We start from the raw sequence: 20,051 nt of genomic DNA on the forward strand, positions 1-20,051 counted from the left end.
TGTCACAGAGAGCAGAAGTTCTCCCAGCTCCCTCTCTTCCCTAGCCTGTCAGCACACCCTTAGACTTATCTGGGTTGGGTCACAGCCAGCTTGCCCTCATTCAAGCCCTGATCCTGGCAGGACAGTAGGTAAGCCGATCAACTGCTCCAGCCAGCTCCAGCAGCCGAGACCTGAAATAGAAACGCGCAGCTGAATGTTGGCCATGCCCAGGGAGATCTCCATGTCCTCATCGAGGGAGGAGGAGGACACCTTCCCCAGAGATCATTTGGTTGCTTCCTGGCCCCAGACTGTTTTGGTCAGTGATAGTAAAGGCACCTGATGTTCATGTGGACAGTGGGTTTTGCCTGTGGCAAGTAGGAAATAACAAAGTCAATCAGTTCAGTCAATCACCTCAAACTCTAAGTCCTTCTTTTAGAGGAAAACGTGTCTTGCCCATCCTCACCACCAGCTGTGGCTCAAACCTTCTGTACTGAAGTATGAAGGTTCAAAAAACCCCCAAAGCTGTAGTCTCATGCTCACTAATCTGTGATGGAAGCTGCTTTTCAAAGAGGACTGATTCTGTGAAATTAAGAGATGCTCTCCAAGCACACAGGGACTGTGATGAAACACTGAGACGTGATGAGGAATGCAGGATCTGCATGGGACCACATGCTGCATCCTCCGCCAGGAGGGCAGGAGCTGCAGGCCTGGTTGAATCAGGAGGGCTGTTGGTCTAGCCCAGGCACCAGCAGTGTGTCCTGGGCATACACAGGCAGGCAGTAAAAAGTTTGGGTTTAATCATGTCTTGAAAAACTCTTTACTTCCTCCTAACACAATGGTCACTTTTTTGACCTCTGTTCTCCCTCTCCACCACTGTCACTGGAGGCACTGTGTTCTCAGCACTGACACCAGATGTGTTGAGGAGTGACTGCAGTGCCCATGCCACTCAGAAACAGTGGGGTGGTAAGACACAGAGGGCTGTGCTTGCTGAGGATTTATGAAAGTACCTGCAACAGGAACAGCCTGTTTCTTTCTCATCCTTATAGATGAAAGGGTAACCTGGCCCCTAGAATGAAACGCTGATTTTCAGTGAAAAAACTAATTGGGTCTTCTTATCACTTTCAGTATTTTGACCTGTCTGCAGTTTTTTGTACTGGTTCTCATACTTCAGCCATTCTTAAGAGGTTTCTTTGATCTGATATGACTTTATTCACAAGAAGCTACATATTTACTTACTGAAGGGAAGACAGCCAGAAAGGTTTCTAAGCAGATACAAATGTGTGAACAGTTAAGCAGAGACTATTAGATCAGCTTGTGTAACAGCATGATTGATGGGTAGGTAACATTTAGTCAGCCACCTGCTCAAGGAGTTGGGATGGAGAGCATGTCACCCCAGCACTTTTTGAGGCACGGAAATCACACAGGCTGCTCCTGTCAGGACTTATGAGTGCCCCAAAATACTTCTCCTTTCATCTCTCCTCTTTAGTGCAAAACTGGTCTGTCCAGGGAATACAAGTCAAAACAAACACGTGGAGCTGGTGGGCAGTGATTACATAAAAGTGTTCAGTGTGGAAAAACCCCAACCTTTCAATCTGAACAAAGGCCTGAAGTCACTGTTAATTCTTTGCAAAATTTACCACCCACAGAAGCAGGAAGGGTTAAAGGCACAGATCAGGCAAAACTCTTTCTTGGCCATCAAGGCCACTGTATTCAACTGAAGTATCTAAGTGCTTTATATGGTTCTGTTATTCACTTGGGGCCGCACATGAGCAGCATTTCCTAAGATGCTGTTAAAGGATATGTTGGTTCCTTGCAGTGCATATTGGATTCCACATCTTAAGAAACACTTTAAAATGAAAAAAAAAAAATAATTGTAAACTATTGCTTCCATATGTGAGTGGAAACTAATTTAATTATGAAATGAAATTCCTATACAGCACTGCCAAAAGGGCAAACTGAGAACTTCACCAAAAGGAGAAAATTGTCAGTCTTTCAGCACATAACCATTTTGTTCTGAACAGCAGCAATTATGGAAATGGGCAGAAGACTGTTTCACTGATGATAAATCTACAATATGTCAAGGAATATTTGAAGATTCATATTTAATTACTGTGACTACACGAATTAAACAGTGGAAAAAAGTTGTCAATGCTGTTTTTTAAAGTAGGGAAATAGATCCAAAGCCAAAAGCAACATCATTAACGTCGGTAACTAAAAGGAAGAGAATTTCCCTCTGGGCTAAACCTTGTGATAAAGGAGAGATGTCACTTGTTATGCACTTTTGAACATGTCTGGCAAGGTTAAGAGGTAAATAGCCAGAATAATTATCATCTATGTTGGTAATGGTTTTCTCAGCCACATATTTACTCTGAGCACATTCTTGGTGTTTCAGGTTACTCATAACTCTTGATCACAATTCGTTGGGCTTTTTTTTAACCTCCAGAAATTATTTTAAGGCAAATAACTTTAGAAAACTCCACGCTCCACTAGTTGGCCCAGGCAGGGCAGAGCTTCAGTAAGTTCTTATGATAAAGTAAAGGCAACCTACATCCAACTTGGTGGCGTTTGCTCACCCTGTGTCACAGGCCGTGCCTGTTGGGGAGCCACACAAGGTTTGGCATGAGGAAGCACATCTGCCAAAGGGAAGTGTGGGCTTGCAGGTTGTTTAGAGCTGCAGGTTAACCAGGATGAACACAGCAAGGACTGTGTGTGCTTTGTTTTAGTGCATAGCTCTGATCAGTGGCAGCATGCCACAACTGCTCCATGTGAATGGGGAAAGGTGTTTTCAGAAGCCTCTTCTGGAACAAGTGCTACAGGGTATGAAATCCTTTCCCTGCAGTGGGCTGGCTGGCACAGGGAGTGCCCTCCATCCCCAAACTGCCTACGGTGTCCAGCAGTCATGCAGCCACCCAGGTACACCACAAACAAGGGTTCAAGGAGAGGACTATGGTGAGTTGTTCCTGTTTGATCAGAGGTAGAGATGCACTGAGCTCACTGAAGTTTTCCCCAGCAGCTGGTCTGCCCTGATGGGGCAGCTTTTGGCTGCAGAGTTCATTCCATCTTCTTGCAGTGAGAGCCATGCTAAGGTACTGGCCCAGGAGGTGTGGGTGAAAATGCTAGTCTTAACCCTGCTGTGCTGTGGGGCCTCACAGGAAATTTTTTTACCTGAATTGCTCATCATAAAATAAGCAGAGGTTTTTTGTAAGGATTACCTTTGCAAGGCATTTTCAGATGTAATACTGAAAGGGGCGTGTAAGTACCAAATAATAGATAATATTGTACACCAGGAAATATCCCACCATAAAATGCAGAAGAATTAATCACTGTGCCTGAAAAACCTATACTTAATTGGACACAGAATTTTGTAGGATGTATGAATGGGAGCGAGTCCTTAGGAAGATGCTCTGTGTGAAGTGGAATGTGTGCCACAGTGCTTCAGTTGTCATGGCAAGTATTCGTATTTCCCATGGCAACAGAACCAGTAAATAACTGCATAAAAAGCTTTGTCTAGTGACCAGGGCACAAGTTATTTCTCTCATCAGCATCCTTAACTTCAGCACTCTGCTGGAGATGAAACACTGAAAGGCAAGTGTTTCCTTCGGCTTGTGACATGTTTCCTCTTCATAGTTTCATTATGATTCACCCACCAGTTGCTGTGCTAGTGACACTATCTGTGCCATGTACGTAGTGCTGCGTGGTGTCTGAATTAACTGAAGGAGATGATGACAGGGCAGCAAACCCACAGCGAGTGCTGCTTTTGTAGAGCTTTGTGTGAGTGCTGCCTAATGCAGGTCACTTGTGTTCTTCAAGTGAAAGGACTGAAGCTCTACAAGAAAACTTTTTAAAATTTGTTTTCCAAGTCTCTTGCTCTTGTTTTTTTCCTTGGTTGAATTGATTTATTCTGCAAACTAGCACCGCCAGCAGTGTTAAGGGCAGGCAGAAGTATTGCATGGACAAGAGAAGGATGAAAACTCAGGTGAACTAGATGTCACTACGACAGCAATGATGCTCCAAAGAAAAACAGTCTTTTCCTTTAATGAAAAGTAATTTGTTGTAAGCTAGCATTTTCCTAAACAGTGTTTTTCAGTGCTCTGAGAACCGCTGGGCTCTGCTTTGCAGGACCATATTGTTTGTATCCTGTGCTGAATGCAAAAAAACCCAACAAAAAGCCCAAATCCACACAAAACAAAACAAAACTCACCTCTTCAGGCTCATCTGGCTGCCTGTAAATGTGCCAGGAAGGTGCTGCTTGGCTCACCAGAGAAAATGGATGATCCCCTGGAGTAAGAAGGCAAAGGGGGTTTCTTGATGAGGAGAAGACCAGAAGAATTTGATCCTAAGACATTCAGGGGTGCAATGAAAGGTTTGGGGTCAGGATGAGAAGTGTGGCAGTACATAACCGCCCACATGGTCACCATCATATCTGGGCCAAGTAAAGAGACAAGCTGTCCAAAGGAAAAAACTGCAATCCATTTCCCAGGTCTAACTTCTGCAAAACATTTCCTGAGTTTCATGACAAGCTTGGTCATTAGGCAGCTCCTCTCTCCAATCCCAGCCCTTCATTCACAAGCCCTGACCAAAACTGATCTTGATATTCCTGTTTAGATGAGAAAACTTCAACTGTCTTGTATAATCATTTTCTGTAGACACACAAAAATGCACTTAGAGCTGCATAATAGAACCTGATTTCACCAGGTTAGTCACAGGTTCATTTTTACTTATTAGGACTGACTTTTTGCAACACTGCTTGTAGACAAAATCTGACACATAATACTAGTTTCCAGAATCATAGTCAATTCATTGATGGTGTTCAGCACCTCCCCTATGCCCAGAAAAACCATGTGCTTTTCTGTGAGTAGAGAGTGCAATAATATCCCACGCAGTTCTGAATATTTTTTGACACATTTCAGTATCATTTTGTGATAGAAACACAGTGATAAAGTCTCACAGACTTACGGTTTAACTTGCTTTTGTTTAGGTATGAGCAGAGTGGCACAGCCTCAGCAACATGTGATGCTTTCAATCCATCCTGCTCCCTGGGTGAAATCTCTGTTGAATATCAGGTCACTTGTTTTATGCATTCATGAACTTATTGAGATTTCTGTGTTTTCAAAAAAAGGCAGAAAAAAACCAGTGGAAAACAGTGGAAGTTACCCAAGAACCCTGTTGACTTTGGTGCACTTGGGATAAAGGACACACATTTTCTTTCCTGTTTATCCTAAAAGACCATTAAGGGAGGTGTTTGGAGAGCTCTGCCCTGGGGCTTGTGCTTCAGGCTTCTGTCCTTTTCAGTGTCTAAGTTGTGTTGTCAGTGGTCCCTCAAGACAATCAGGCTGCTTAGTTCTTCTAAAGAACCACCTGCACAGCCTGTGCTTAAAAAGCCACAGCTTGACATTTATAATCCAACTGTCAAACTATGCCTGGTCTTTGTCTTGGAAAGGAAGATGTTACCTTCCTTACAAAGTGAAATCGGGCAGTAGCTTCTCCCAGCCCCTTGTTTCAGGTCGTAGTGCTGAGGGAGGTCTCCCCACCAGCAAGGCTGCACAGGGGCCACTGGAACTGCCCTACTTTGTGCCTGCAAGTCACAGCCATCCAAATGCCACTCTCCAACCCTGTTACCCAATTTTGGCTGGAGATTAGGATGCAGTTGGGAGCCCTCTGGCTGCAGCCCAGTCCAGGCAGAACAGTGGAGGTGAGTGGCAGTAGCTGGGAGTAGATGGGAAAGTATGGATGGAGGCAGCTCCTGTCCCAGCACAGCCTTCCCAACCTGTGCGTTCTTTGTCACCCAAATGTCCAACCTGGGGGTCTGGTCACACCCTGGGTTATAGTGGGAAGTTAAGGTGACAAGGACAGCTTTCCCTCTGCCGTGTTTGGTCAGGAGCTCACTGGGTCTTGTTCAGGAGTCAGTCATTGCTGCTCTAACTCAGGATGTTGAAAACTCCATAAGGTGATGATGTTACCATTGCATCTGCTCTGGGTAAAGGCCCAAGAGGAGAAGTGGAAACTTTCAGTGCAAGGAACAGTTGACCTTCATAATTCCCGACTCCTGTGTATAGAATAACTCAGAATGGACAAGTAGTAGAGAGAAGCTTTGAAGCATTACCATCTTGTATGAATAAAGCTTAGCATCAGCATAAGTATTAATAGGAAATATCCATGTTTATCAACGTGGATTTAATGTGCTAAGTGGTAACTACTGTGATTTACTAAGAAGGATGCACCTGCAGATGAGGGACAGTAATTCTGTACTGACTTGTCTGTTCTTCCTCTGCGCTTCACCCATGGGCACTACTACAGCTGTTGCTGTTGCCTAATGCTCCCTCTGCCATTTGTCCTCTGCCTGCTGAATTCAGGGGGATTTGGGCCTTTAACATAATTATTATTAAGTTTCTATTTTATATCCCCGTTCAAGAGGCCCCTCCGTAGCTGATTATACTAATCAGAGGTGACTTAACCCATATTTAAATGCAGCAGCCTGAATTTGTCTTCAGCACAGCCTCCAGAAGATATGAACCCAGCATCAAAGAAAATTAATTCTTAGGTACGTTATCCTAGGGGATCAAGTTAAAATGTGGTCAAAGAGCTTTAGCTTTAGCTTGTATGCTCTCATGAAAGGATGTGGGCAGAAGGCGGCAGACATGCTCTTGTTTGTGCAAGTTTTCCCCCCTCCCTTGTTTGAGTTAGGTAGAATAACAGATCACAAGCATACTTATCAGAAAATATTGTACTGCAGTTAAGAGAGAACGCTTTTTCTATTACAAAAATAATAATTATCATTGGGAGTATGATCAGCCACATTAAAAGTATTCTTTAATCTTTTTCCAGGTCAAAAAACTGACTTGGGCACCTCTCAGGTTTTCAAATAAATACATTCATTTATCTGGCCATGGTATTACTCCCGCACAAGGAAATACAGGGCCTTAAACACACCCAAAGTTTGGATACCACTCTTGCTTCTCTAAGAACCATTTAAACCATTTATTTTCTACAAAATAAGGTGCTGGTTGATGGAAATGCAAATATTCTAGCTGGTTCTCAAAGGCTTAGGTGGAATTTTGTCCTAAATGGTGATTAACTCATATATGTTCCTAATCCTTTAAAGCAGTTGCATAAAGATTCCAAGTGGCCCTCGAAGATGCTGGGTGGGAGAGTAAGTAGCTCCTTCTAGCCCACTGGAATGCAAGATTTTCTGCTAAGGGGGAAATCCTGTTCACAGTGGAGTAAATGTGGTTTTTGCTCTGCTTTTAATGGAGTTTCCGTTCCTTTTTCTGAACTTAAATGAGAATGGGATTTTACCCATCTCCTCACATGACTGTGGCGCGAACCTGAATTCTATTTTTGAGTCTTTTTAAATGGGGAAAATTAAGGTGAAACTAAATAAGCCCCAATACATCTCCAGACGGAAAAGGGCTCCTAATTGTTGGGTGTTGCCTGAAGCAGAGACGTGAGCTCTAAGCAAACAGTCCCAGCAGCACAGCAGCAGCGCCAGCAGTGCTCTGGCTGCCGGGGAAGCTGCTGCGTCACCTGGCTGTGCTGTGCTTACAGGTGGCAGCGTTGTGCCTGACCCAAGTGCCCTTCCTTCTCCCCACCACAAGTGCAATTGATGTTTGGGATGAGGAAAAGGTCACCATACCACAGAAAGGAAAATGCACTGCTATTTCCAGGAGTTTTCAGTGAAAGTTCAGACCTCACAAAGATAAGGCTAGATAAGGAATTGCAGGGACAGAGTTCACACGGGCAAACTCTTGGGCAGTATATTTTTATGTTGCAAGTAAATGAGACTAAAATATTCCACAAACTTTCACTATATTCTTTATATTAAATCCAGTAGTTAGTTATTCATGCCCCAGCTTTGATTTTGTTAAATAACCAATACCATAATTCAGAGGCAAGAATTTAATCCACAAAAAGTTCTGTCCTTGGAGAAGATCAAAGTGAGTCCTGTGGTGTTAAGCACGCACCTACAGTACTTGATCCTGAAAAAAATTAAATGCATGTTTCAATCAGCCAATCCCTTCTTACTGGTTCCCATGCATTAATCTAAGCCTCTGCCTGAACATTTTCAGTGCTAGGAGCAAGGACCTGTGGAGATGTCCACAACGCGAGAGCAGGGGTCTGAAAAAGTAGCAAGCAAACAGGTGAGAACCCCAGCAGGCTTTGATGGCAATGGCACTTCATTCCTCTGCATCTACCAGCACTACAGGAAGAGATTGAAAGTCTCTTGGGTGACACAAATACGCACGATAAGTACGTACAGAGAACACAAAGGTGAAATGGCCCTGCTTATCAGGCACAATTAAAATGAATAGAGGATGACTAATAAAGAGGCAGTTTAAAATCTTTACATGACACAGTGTCAAGGCAACAGTGTTGTGCAATAGCACTGACACAATTAACGCTGTGTCCCTGCCTTGGGTAGAGCTGGGTTCCCTCTGGCCTCGCCCGTGCGCTCCCATGGCAAGCGCTGGGTGGGCTCCGCCGCTCCAGCTCTCCGCTCACTGCCGCATCCGGAGCCACAGCGAGGCCCGCGCAGAACCGGCCACCTCGGAGCAAGGCAAGGGTGTTTTTTTTCCACTTTGTCATCTCTATTATTCTCTTTCCTTTTAGTTTGTATTACCCCAGCCTCACTACTCTGTGAAAAGGGAGTTGAATTCATGTTGAATTTCTGGGCGCGCTTTGGAGTGAAATGAGGCTGAGCTGCCCCATCCTGAATTAGGAGATGGTTCTCGACTTAGCGCTGGGCAACGCAAGCATTTCCTGGGTAGGAATTTTTGCAGTTTGTAATTCAAAAGCTCCGGATGAGATTGCGAATGGGAGTGTGATCTTCCAAAATACAGCCGAAGTTATCCCTCTAGTTCATCATTTAATTGTATTAGTGCTTAATGGTGTCTGCCAGGCTGCAGGATTCGCCTACGCAGCAGGGACAGGCTGGGTTTTATATATATATATGTTCATATATGTATATATATGTATATATACGTATATACACACACAAGAACATATATAACAAAATATATAAGAATATATATAAGAACAACAAAGAATATAAATATATATATGTATATTCTTTGTTGTTCTAATTTTCCAGCCAAAACCAGCTCTCTCTTGGTTTTATTGCTGCTGGCATGTCTTTGCAATGCAGCATTGTTAAAAACTAACAATATAAACAAATTTGAGGCTATGCCAACAATCACTGAGCAGAGCCAAAGCTGCCCAGTGCTGTAACTTGCTGAGCAGTGTGTGAATTTTGCTGTGGCAGAAATGTCTGTTTCCCCATTCTGTTTTAGCTTTTGGAAAGATCTTGGCGGAAAGAGTGTTATTCTAGATGAGATAATTAAAGTAATTTACATGAAAACTCCTTCACCATTGCTGTGGGAGGAGGGGGCCCTGTGTCTGCCCAGCCTGATGGCTCTAGATGCCAGGGCCTGCAGGGGAGTTGGTTGAAACACTTCCAAGAAAACACGATTTCTGGTCAGAAGATAATATTTTTGCAATTATCAGATGAAGTGGTATTTCCCAGTGGTTTGCTTTATTAGAAGAGAGTGTAGATGCTGTCTGCTGTGCTGGCCAGGCTTGAAGGATGGGGGTGGCCATGGAAGTGTCCCAGCAGTGCAAGCACACCTGGCCAGCTGCCGGCACAACTCAGGGCAATGGCTATGGCAGTTGTACCTTGAGGGGAAACCTAGTGCAGCCCCTTTGGGGCCATATCCTGCTTCCCTGCGCTGCCCACAGCATCGATGTGTGGGTGCTTAAGTTGTAAGTGCCTCAGTTGCAGAGTGCATTGTTTTCATTATTCTCAGTCTACTCCCCCAAATGTGTATCTCCATGCCCATGTAGGGGGACAATGGCATCCCCTCAGTGATGGTCACTGGAGTGACAGGGCTGCATTGCACACTGCAGAGACACAGCTTAAGTCAAGTAAAAGTAGAGAGAAACTCTGCACTTGATACCTGTTTATATCTTGCCTGAAAGGGAGCAAGAAGGATTTTTCCCCACATGAACGAGGAAAGGGTTGCTGTGTTTGGTGTGACGAGGCCGCATGACTCAAAAAAAGCACTCTAAGTGGGAAAAAGAGATTGGCCACTTGTGGCAGGCAGCACAGCCAAGCTATTTGCTTTGCTTCCAATAAGAAAGTAAGTAATAAATATTAACTGCATGCAAAGGTGCCCTTTCTCTTGTCCTCATCAATAGCAGCTGATACTCCTCAGGCTTATTACTGTAACAACGTCACTTCCCTTTCCTCACTGGCATCAGGTTTATATTAAAAAACTCACAGCAAAGTGTTTTGTCCACTGTCCCCTTTTTGGTTCTGCTTTTGTCTTCTGTGCTGTGCTTTGGGGTACATGTGGGGAAGGGGACATGCAGGCTCCGTGCCTGCCTATCTGCCTGCCTGCCCCCTTCCTCCAGCAGAACTGAGGGCTGGGAGAGGAACAGGAAATTTGGCTGAGCAAAGAAAGCCAGGGGCGAGGATGCCAGCTGTGGGAAAGGGCTAGTGGGCAATAATGTGCTCCCAGAGGGAGCAATCTCCCAGCATTGCATAGGATGAGGAGCAGCTTTCCGAAAAGAGCTGAAGGGAAGGAAAAAAAAAAACCACACACACACAAAAATCTAATTTGTTGGTAAGAGAGTGCACTCAGTTTTGGAAGGGGATTACATGATGCAGCTGCTTGCTTGCCCGAGGCCGGGGTCAGGGACCCAGCGATGTTCGCCCAGGTCGCTCTGTGGCATGACTCAGGCTCTTCCCACCGCAGCGCCGGTGCCCTCCCGGCAATGCCTTGAGAAGAGAGAGGAAGGGCCTGCAGACCAGGCTTGATGCCCCAGCTTTAGTGCCTACTCCTTCCAGATACAAAAAGGAGCATGGACCAAACCCGGGAGATAGGCAGGAGCCCATGTCACGAGTGAGAAGCAGTCCCAGCCCGAGTCTCCGGCGGCCCCGCGGCAGCGCCAGCGGGACCCGCTGCTCCAGCCGCCGGCTGCGGCTCCGCGCCCGCAGCTGGGCACGGCTGTAGGCGCGGAAAGGGAGAAGGAGAAGCCCGATGTCCTTGGAGAGGAGGGAAAATAGTTACAATGGAGAAAGGGAATTAAAAAAAAAAAATCTTTGAGGAAGGAAGCAGCAAATGTTAAATGGGTGAGTCACGGTACGGGATGACTAATCCCGTCAGGGCACAGCTCGTGCCGCGCAGGGAATCGGTGCCGCGCGGGGAGCGCAGAACGGCTGCGGGACCCGGCGGGCAGCGGGGGCCGGGCCGCGCTCCGCTCCGCGCAGCAAGAGCCGGTCAGGGAGCGAGGGAGGGCCGGTCCCGGCCGGGCTCCGCGGCCGAGGCCACCCCGCGGCCGGTGCCCGCGGACCGGCGGCGGTGACCTACTTTCCGCCGGCTCCTCCCGGCGCACGGCACCGCCGCTCCCCGCGCCACCTGCCCGGCCCCGCGCCCAAGGAGGTGCGCGCCGCTCCCGGCCGCTCCCCCCGGGCCGCTCCCCCGGGCGCTCCGCCCCGCGCTCTCCCCGCCGCGGTGCCGGTGCGGCGGGTGCCGGTGCCGGTGTCGGCGGGGCGGGGGAGCAGCGCGCCTGTGCAGTGCCGGGGGGCCGGGCCCAGCCCGCCGCGTTACACAACCGGCCGCCGCGACAGGCGAGTTTCACAAGTCCCGCCGCGGCCGCCCCGCAGCCCGCGCCCACCCTGCGCACACCCCCGCGCCGCGCACCGCCCGCACTGCCCCCGCCCTGCCCGCGCCCATGCCATGTCACCGCCGGGCTGCGGGACCCCGCGGCCAGCGGTAACCCCTGCCGCCGAGGGGGCACCGCGCCGGGGCTGGGCATGGCACTGAGAGCGGCTCCGGGACGCGCATCCTCCTAGACGGTACGTACGGACCCTGCCGGGGTGAGGGGTGCGGGGGGATCCCCGCACTTGTAGCCCGCGAGGAGCTAGGGGAGCCCGGGAAGAGCTGCGGGTCCGGTGCGCGGCACCCGCCGCTCCGCTCTGCCCTGCCCTCGTCCGACGCTGCCAGGACCGTCCCAGGTAAGTTCTGTAGAGGAAAATTGGCAGCCGCAACTCAAGTCCTCTGATTTCCCCCTAAAAAAAAACGTGTACCGGCAGGACGGGCACGGGACGCAGGGCAGGTTGCCCGGGGTCTCTGGCTGTAGAGGGCAGGCGGGAAGGGGGGCTCCGGGGCGGGGATGCTGGAGCGCGGCACATCTCGAGGCCGGGCACCGACATCCCCGTCCCGCAGCGGCCGCGGACCCCCGGGCACGGAGAGGCTCGGGAATAGCCATGGGCTGAGCGCAGCTGAGAGCTGCGGGGATTTGGGGTTGTAGCAAACCGATTTTCGGGAGTCTGAAATGGGTCTGATCGTAGTCTGCAAGTTCCGTCGCTGAGGGAATGTGTTTTGCTGAAAACAGTGCGGGGAAAAACCTCCGAAATGAGTTTTGCACCTAAAGATAGCATTTGAGATCCAGGTTGAAAAGTTACTCCTCCAGCAAGGGTTATTGTGTTGTTTGATTTTATAGCATGTTTACATTATAAACGGGGAATCATGAAGGCTTTGAAAGTCCCTCATATGTTTCAGCCGTGGATTTGTGAATGATAACTCCAAGCCTTGGTCCTTAGTGGCAGAAATTGTGAACTGATTGCTCTGGGTAGCTCACACTGGAAGCACAGGTCGGAGCTGAGCCCTGTGTGACTCATCAGTGAGGTGTCACACGCGCTTTGGAGAGCTGTTGTCCTTTGTAAAGTGCCACAATCCCCGAAGGCAGGAGGCTCCTGAGCCATGGCAGAACAGGTCTCTCCTCGGTGGATTTTGGAGAAGTCCAGCACATCAGTCCTTTTTGGGTCACCTAAGTGCCAAGTACCCCTGATTCCTGAATGAAGTTATCTTCTTCAGCTGTAAAGTGGCCCCGGAGATAATGTCCCTGAAATCAAAGCTCTTAAAATGCCCCATGTCGTACCCACTTGGGAGGGTGCAGGATCACCTGGGAGGGCAGGGTTATTTATTGGCTGAAGTTTATTTTGTTGTGTGTGGTGAAAGCAGTGGTGCTGGTTTCGCTGATGGGATGAGATGTTCTGGTGTAGACATGAGAAAATGCTAGGAGTTGCTTCATTTTTGAGCAGAATATTGGTGGTCCTCTGTCCTTATTTTGCTGGATCACTGCTGGCTAAAAATCCCTAGCTCTGGAAATGGGAATTTGCCTTAAAGAGACAGCTTCATAGGTTTGATATGTAGGCTTTACAGTCATCACAGGTCCTACGGATGTTGTATGAAGCAGTAGATAATTTCAGGAGTACACAGTGTGAAGCCCTGGCACTGGCTATCTGACAACATGTGCTGTTTCGGCTGGGAATTTGTGTAATTTTTATAAACTTCCTGTGCTGCAATGCCTCTACCACAGTTATCCAGTCAGAAGAAATACATTTGGTTTTTTGTTTTTTTTAGAAACTGTATTTAAAAAAAATAAAATAATCGTTTTCCCGTAATGTGCTAATCAGAGTAAGCCAGTGTGTCAGTGCTGCACTGGGGAAGAACAGAGCCCCGTGCACTGATGCACCGTAACAACAGCACGCGGGGGCTCTGCGGCTGACGGAGCCCTGACAAATGCAGCAGCCACTAATGAGGAGAGGAGGCTCCAGAGTAAGCCAAAAGTGGAAGTTTGTGTGCAAGGGAGGCATTCGTATCTCTTGGGCTAAACATGTTTACTACTGAATCTTTAGAATTCTTCTGGAAGATGTAATAGGAAAAATGCAAATGGCTTTAGGAGTGGTTGCTTGCTGCTCATTTGTTCTGTTCATTCCAAGCTGTGGATTACAGTTACTTGATTTAGAGGGAAAAGTAAAATTGGTTCGACTTTTTTTTATAAACTGCACACTTCAGTAAGATATATGATACATGTTCCCGGTTTTAGCCGCTGAGACTATGTCTGTATTAAATTATTTTGTTGGTTTATGGCACACATCAAGTACACAAAAATAGCTCAGGGTTAAAGATTAAAATTAGCAAATGAGTAGTTCATAATTAAAGTCTCATGATGGAGGAAGGAACATTACAGCGCAGAGATACTGATGTTGAATACAATTTCTACTCATTAGTAATATCAAAAAATTGGTAGGATGTCTTTACAGTTTGGAGCCAGGGCTTGTCTATGCACAGAAGTTGCATTGTTTTGCCCTAAATTACGCAACCTCCCAGGATTCACATGTAATGGTACAAAGGTTTTAATGCCAGCATAGCTCATTCCTTCAAGATTGGAGGAATAAGCTATGTGCCTATACCACAACAACTGAATTCAGGCTTATACTGGGACAGTTATGGATCCTAGTGGACTAATATGGCTTTAACCAAAATAGTACAACCTATAAAACCCAAAATAGTATGAACCAGTCTTTTCTGGTACTATTGAAATTACAGAACTCTCTACCAGTTCAGTTCCAAATCTGTATTAGGGAAGTCAGGCAGGTAAAGCAACTGTATTTATTTGTTAGGACCTGGGTGAGCCCTTTCTCTCCCATGAATCCTGGCTCGATGGGGGCCGTGCTCTGCTCCATGTGCCACACGTTGTCCCGCTGCAACAGCGACTGCGCCCATCGGCACAGCCACAGCGGCACGGCTCGCCTGGCTGCAGCTTTGCTGGGTCTGCCCCGTTCTGCCACCCAGGCTGAGGCCATTTCTCTTTTTTCCTGGTTTCTCTGCTACTTTTGGTGCCCACAGGACTGTATAGCACAGCACGACTTGCCTTGTGGCCTGTATGCTGAAGGAGCAATGCCCCCAGGCAGAAGTCCTGCGAGACCCTAATTATTGTTACTCCAGCCTCACTTAAGCCCAGGTTTAAGCGAGGTTGATGTGGTGGCAGGCCCTGACAAGCACACTGGGCTTGCTGGCTGCACATCTGCCTAGCTTCAGAACCACCAGATTCAGTCAAACTGCAGATGTGTGTGCAATTAATGAGAGACTTTTACCTACTTCATATTCCTTTATTGGCTTTGGCCTTGTCTACATGGGGAGATTACACCAATTTAGTTTAAGTCTGTTTTTAAAGTGATTTGATTAACCTGATGTGACCTCACATAAGGATATTCTTATTTTGGTTCGAATTAGCTTATTTGAGTTCAACCAAAACCTGCACTTAGTCAATTTGCACAGAACCGAAATTAGATGTGTCTAAACTGAAAGGAGAACTGATGTCTCTAAATAATGACACAACTTTCTCATGAAAGCAGAACCTTCTGCAGAATCTGGAACAGAGTGTAATTACTAACAAATCTGAAGGCAACTGAAAACTATTCATAGCAAAGTTTAAAAAAAAAAAACAGGCAAAACTTAAATATCTTAGTGAGACAAATGAAGCAGTACCAATAATCTCAGTCCTGGAATACTGAAAGCAGTGGCACAGGGCTTGGATGGCTTGCAAAAAGATTCTCCCATGGCTCTTCAGGTGCAAAAGAGGGCAAGCATTTGTGTTCTATACCTGGACTCCCTATACAGTCAAAAATAAAAAAGCAATGCAGGAACTATAGACTGGCAGGTTTGAATGCAATAGTACTCAGCATCTCATGACGTATTTTGTAGGAAAAAATAATTAGACGTGGAAATAATGAGGAAGCAGGCTAAATTACAACAAGATTTCATCAAGGGTGGATTGTGCTAAACTAATCTAATGTCTTTTTTGTATAACAGTTTATTTAGGTGGGGTAAGGCAGGAATGTAGTTTATCTAAAGACAAGCATTTGATACCATGCCCCACAGGACATTATTGCCTAAAATAAAGATGGTCGTTCAAGACAAGAATTGAAAAGTGGAAAAGGAACTGGCCAAGGAAAAGATGCAACTGTTGCCTGAGAATAAAGTTATCTGGATGGAGAGAGGTATTCAGAGAAAGTCATCAGCATGGAGGGAGATTAGTAGTGTTCCTCCCATGGGATGAGGCTTGGGCCTGTTGAAAGGATCCACTCTGACCTGTGTACAGTGTCTTGGGTGTGTGCCCAGGAGCTGTGTGGAATGACAAAAACTTGGGAGGTATTGTCAATACGGAGGAGGATCAGATTATCATGTGAAAGGAATTTAGATGACTTTGTTGATCGGAGTGATAGACATAAAATGACATTTAATAGTGCTGAGTGCGAAAGTTTAAGCATGGAGACCAGTAACGAGAATTTCCAGTGTGAAACAGGAGCTCATCAGCTCCTGTCCACGACAGAAGGGAGAGATGTGTATGCACTGGCTGCTCAGAAGATACTTGAGAGCAAGCAGTGGCATACAGCTGTGAAGGAGACCACTGACATCCTTGGATACCGAAGGAAAAAAATCTGAGAGATTCAGGGAAATGTGATACAATCATTGTGCAAATCATCATGCAGAGCATCAATGCAAGAGCTTTCCATCGTTTGTGGAGTAGTTCATTGGGATTTTGCATACCTCCGGACACCCTGTCAAGAAAATGTTAAATTACAACAGTAGGAGGGCTAAAGATGTGGTTACACAAACAAACCATCTGCTATATGAAATGAGGTTAAACACCATCATTTGTTTAGCTCTGTCCAGTTGAACAAATGAAGAGACAGGTTACAGGGTTTTTTTACACACAATTGGTACTAAATAGCAAGAAAGCAGCAAAAAATAAGATAAAATATAGCATCTGCACAAGATCAAATTGTTTAAGTTGGTCATGAATATATTTGGATGCCAAATTAGAAGAAAGCTTCTAGCTACCTAAGGATTGAAGTTGTGTAAGAGTCTTTCAATTAGGGTAGTTTTGAGATAGATCTTGATAATCTTATGAAAGAGATTATACAATTAAATTAGAGAGTTCCCGGAGATAGGAAATTACATTTGCAGAGTTCTTTGGTCTGCAGTATAGTCATATTTTTAATGTGTGGTTGAAAGGAGAAGGGACCTGATTTGTTTACACTTTTAACCCCATGCATCAAGGCTTCTGCTGTTTTTCTGGGAGCTGAGAAAAGAATTAATTTTCCCTGTTGCTGCAGATTTGAGTCTTTTTTCTCCCATATCTGCCTTCCTCTCAAGCACTAGGCATTGCAAATGTGCAGTGCAGAGACTCCTTGTAGCATTAGACAGGCACAGTTGCCTGCAGTTTTTTCTGGCATGCTCCCTGCTTTAACCTGGTCATCAGATTTTGGGCCAAAGAGGTGTTCTTCCTTCAGACTGTGTTCCCAATAACCATATTTTACTTCATGGTGTATTTTCTGTGATTTGTTGCTAGTGTTAATCAACTTGGTGTGGCTACAAGGACAGGCAGTGCTGGCAGTGATCTTCACCTGCCCTTTGCTGTGTCACAGCATAGTTTAAATCTTGCATGCTTCTGATGTGTATCATAAGTTTGTTGTATGATGAGGATGTGTTCTGGACTGTCTGGTGCTTCTCAGCAGGTTGAAGAGATGTTATTAAGTAGCCATTAACAGAGTTGTTTTCCAAGACTGGAGTGCTGGGGTTAGTGCTCCCTTTTGACTTGGTATTCCTAAAACTAGTTGGAAATCTGGGCTTAATATCAGCTCTGCTCTGGTGCTGATCAGAGCAAAATTCTGTTAAGTCATGCAGGATAGCCTCTAGAAGAAAAAAGCGATTGCTGATAGATTAGTAATTTTAAAAACACAGTTTAGTTAGAGGAAAGCTGAATGTATAATGACCATCTTATTACAAGAAAGAGAGAAGGAAAGAAATAAAACAAGACAGAAAGGAAGCAGGCAAGAAAGGAAGAAAATAGCACAACTTAGCCTGCAGCAGAGATCACCTGCTAAGCTGCCTGTAAAGGGAAATTGAAATATGGAAAAAGGCAGCTCAGAGGGGGATAACACTGAGATGGTAGAAGAGGAAGTGCGTTAACCAAACTCCATGGAGCTGTTGAAATGCATTGAATCATCTGACTGTGACTTGTGTTCTTAGGCAAATACAATTGTATAATTGATTAATTTGTCGACATTCCTTTAGTGCATAACGCTATGGTAACCAAGAGGCTCACTAAACATTGCCGTGGAGAGCACTGCAAAATACATCGTTCCTTAGGAGGGAGGCAGAGCGAGACCTTGGAGCTCTGACTTTGCAGGACTGATGCACACGCACAGACACACACAAGTGCACACCTGAGTAGCTGGAATTGGCCTCCTGTTAATGGTGGTGGAAGGTGAGCATAGGGCAGTTTGCTGCTGATGTACTTGTTGTGGGTGTGATTGAAGGGGTGACACTGGCTAACGACTGCCTTGAATACTGGTGCCACCTGATCTCGGCAGAGCAGATGGGCTGGGGACAACTATACCACCCTCCTGCTGGGTCCCTGACACCTGGGGGTCCCGAGCAGGCAGGGAGACCAAAGGGCTTAGTCTTCCCTGCACCACTGCTCCCATGGCGTGGAGGGCTGTGCCACCCTGCACATCACCCTCCATCAGCTTCTGGGACCTCGGTCCTCCAAGGCTGCTCTGCAGGGGCCTGTTGTGTGAAACAGAAATGTGTTCTCAGAGTTTTACACTGAGTTCCCAGGGCTTGGCTGGCTGCTGTGTGGTACCTGCAGTTGTACCTTCACTGCTCCCTGTGCCCTGTGCCCCCTGGGCAGAGGTTTCAGCCCCTCTGTACCCAACAGCAGTGTCACAGCTCAGCAGACACTTGCACTGGACCTCTGTCTCCCCCCATTAGTGTTCCCCCCCACCTGTAAGTGTGAGGTGCTTTGAGTGTCAGCTACAGGCAGATTGATTGTTGACAAACTGCCCAAGCTTAGGTAAGATTTTTCGAGTATGTAGCAATGGCAGGAATCATATCCATAAAAATGCTAATCTCCTCTCTTGCTTCATCTGTTCAGCCCACAAACACATGCATGCACACATTCTTAAAAGAAATTAATAAGGTTTGTTGGTTCTTTTCTGGGCTCAGCCTACTTTTATCTTAGTTTAATGTACAACACAGTGCAGCACGTTGCTTCAGACCAATACAGTTTTGACCATAAGGAACATACTAAGTAAACCGTTTTTTGAGTAATTAATGAACAATAGATGAGCTGATAAGAGCTCCCATTGCCTATAATTATTTTGCATAGTCATGGCAGCATTATAGGAAGATTTTCAAGCCAATGCAGAAGCATTATCTGAAGGGAATGAGATGAACCCCTGGCTCTGATGAAGACAAAGGCTGAACTTCCACCAGCTTCTGTGCAGTGAGGACCTCTCCCAGAGTATCAGCTGAAGAGAAGAATAAATGCCCCTGGGAGTCAGTCCTTGGGCTTAGGCTGTTTGAAGTTCTCCTGCACAAACTGCAAATATGTGTTTATGTATAGAGGAGGATGCTGTGTGTTTGGTCCACTGTTGGCTTGTCACAGCAAAGGCAGCAATTAGAGAGGCTGTAATAGCTGGGCAGGGTTACACCCCTTGCTGAGGAAGTTTGACCATAAACCTGTTTGTCCTGTCTCTGAGTGCAATGTACACTGGCTTGATTTACAGTGACTTAAAAATATTCACACTGATCAAACTGTTTCCAATTAAATTTTATTAAGTGATGTATTAAGTGTGTGTGTTAAGTGACTCACATGAGGAAAAAAGGTGGGACTTTGGTTGGCTCCGCTACTGATGTATATATTAAAGATGAGTATTAACAGTTTGACTTTTTTTTCAAATAGAATAATCGTGATGGCTTCCTTTTGGGGCAGGCTTTTAATGGAAAGGGTACAGCAGGAAGTATTAATAAAACAAACTCTTTGTGCTAATCTTAACACCTTCATTTTTCTATTTAATTTTGCTTATGCAGAGGGTTGAACCTTGTCATTAGTGGAGACAATGTGTCAACATAAGAAAAGTGAGTTACTGTTAGAGTAGGAAAGTATATATGATTCTGCAATAGTCCTGATATGTTGTCTGGAAAGGAAAAAGATCCATTGTCTAAAATGGGAGAAGAATAAATGCAACAGACTAAAATTGCCACTAAACCAGTTGGAAACTAAAAATAAGGCTGCGTCAGAACTCCATCTTATCCAGGGCACCTGTTTTGAATCTGGAGCTGAATTCCTTATATTGGATATATTCATAGTTAAAAAGGCAACCAGTAGAGCCATCAAGATCTGGAGTGTTAGAATGATTAGTTTGTTGGTAGTAG

The 20,051-nt window shown here is 45.9% G+C and overlaps 2 protein-coding genes across 7 annotated transcripts in view; one reads left to right on the forward strand and one right to left on the reverse strand.

Annotated features, from left to right (window-relative positions):
- The window catches only part of RNF128 (ring finger protein 128), a 316,984-nt gene that overhangs the window by 180,906 nt on the left and 116,027 nt on the right, over positions 1-20,051 (reverse strand). The window lies entirely within an intron of this gene.
- PASD1 (PAS domain containing repressor 1) overlaps positions 1-20,051 on the forward strand; it is a 98,452-nt gene that overhangs the window by 36,867 nt on the left and 41,534 nt on the right. Inside the window, exon 1 of one of the 6 annotated variants that reach the window (XM_051787091.1) lies at positions 10,867-11,833. The exons of 2 other annotated variants lie outside the window; for them this stretch is intronic. The gene's annotated coding sequence lies outside the window, so the exon portion shown is untranslated. Of the gene's footprint in view, positions 1-10,866; positions 11,834-20,051 lie in introns of those variants that run through there. 3 more of the 6 variants (XM_051787081.1, XM_051787043.1, XM_051787100.1) reach the window with 3 other exon arrangements.

Source organism: Manacus candei, unplaced genomic scaffold (assembly GCF_025592945.1).
Source record: "Manacus candei isolate 608988 ecotype Guabito, Panama unplaced genomic scaffold, ASM2559294v1 h1tg000003l, whole genome shotgun sequence".
Lineage (NCBI taxonomy): Eukaryota > Metazoa > Chordata > Aves > Passeriformes > Pipridae > Manacus > Manacus candei.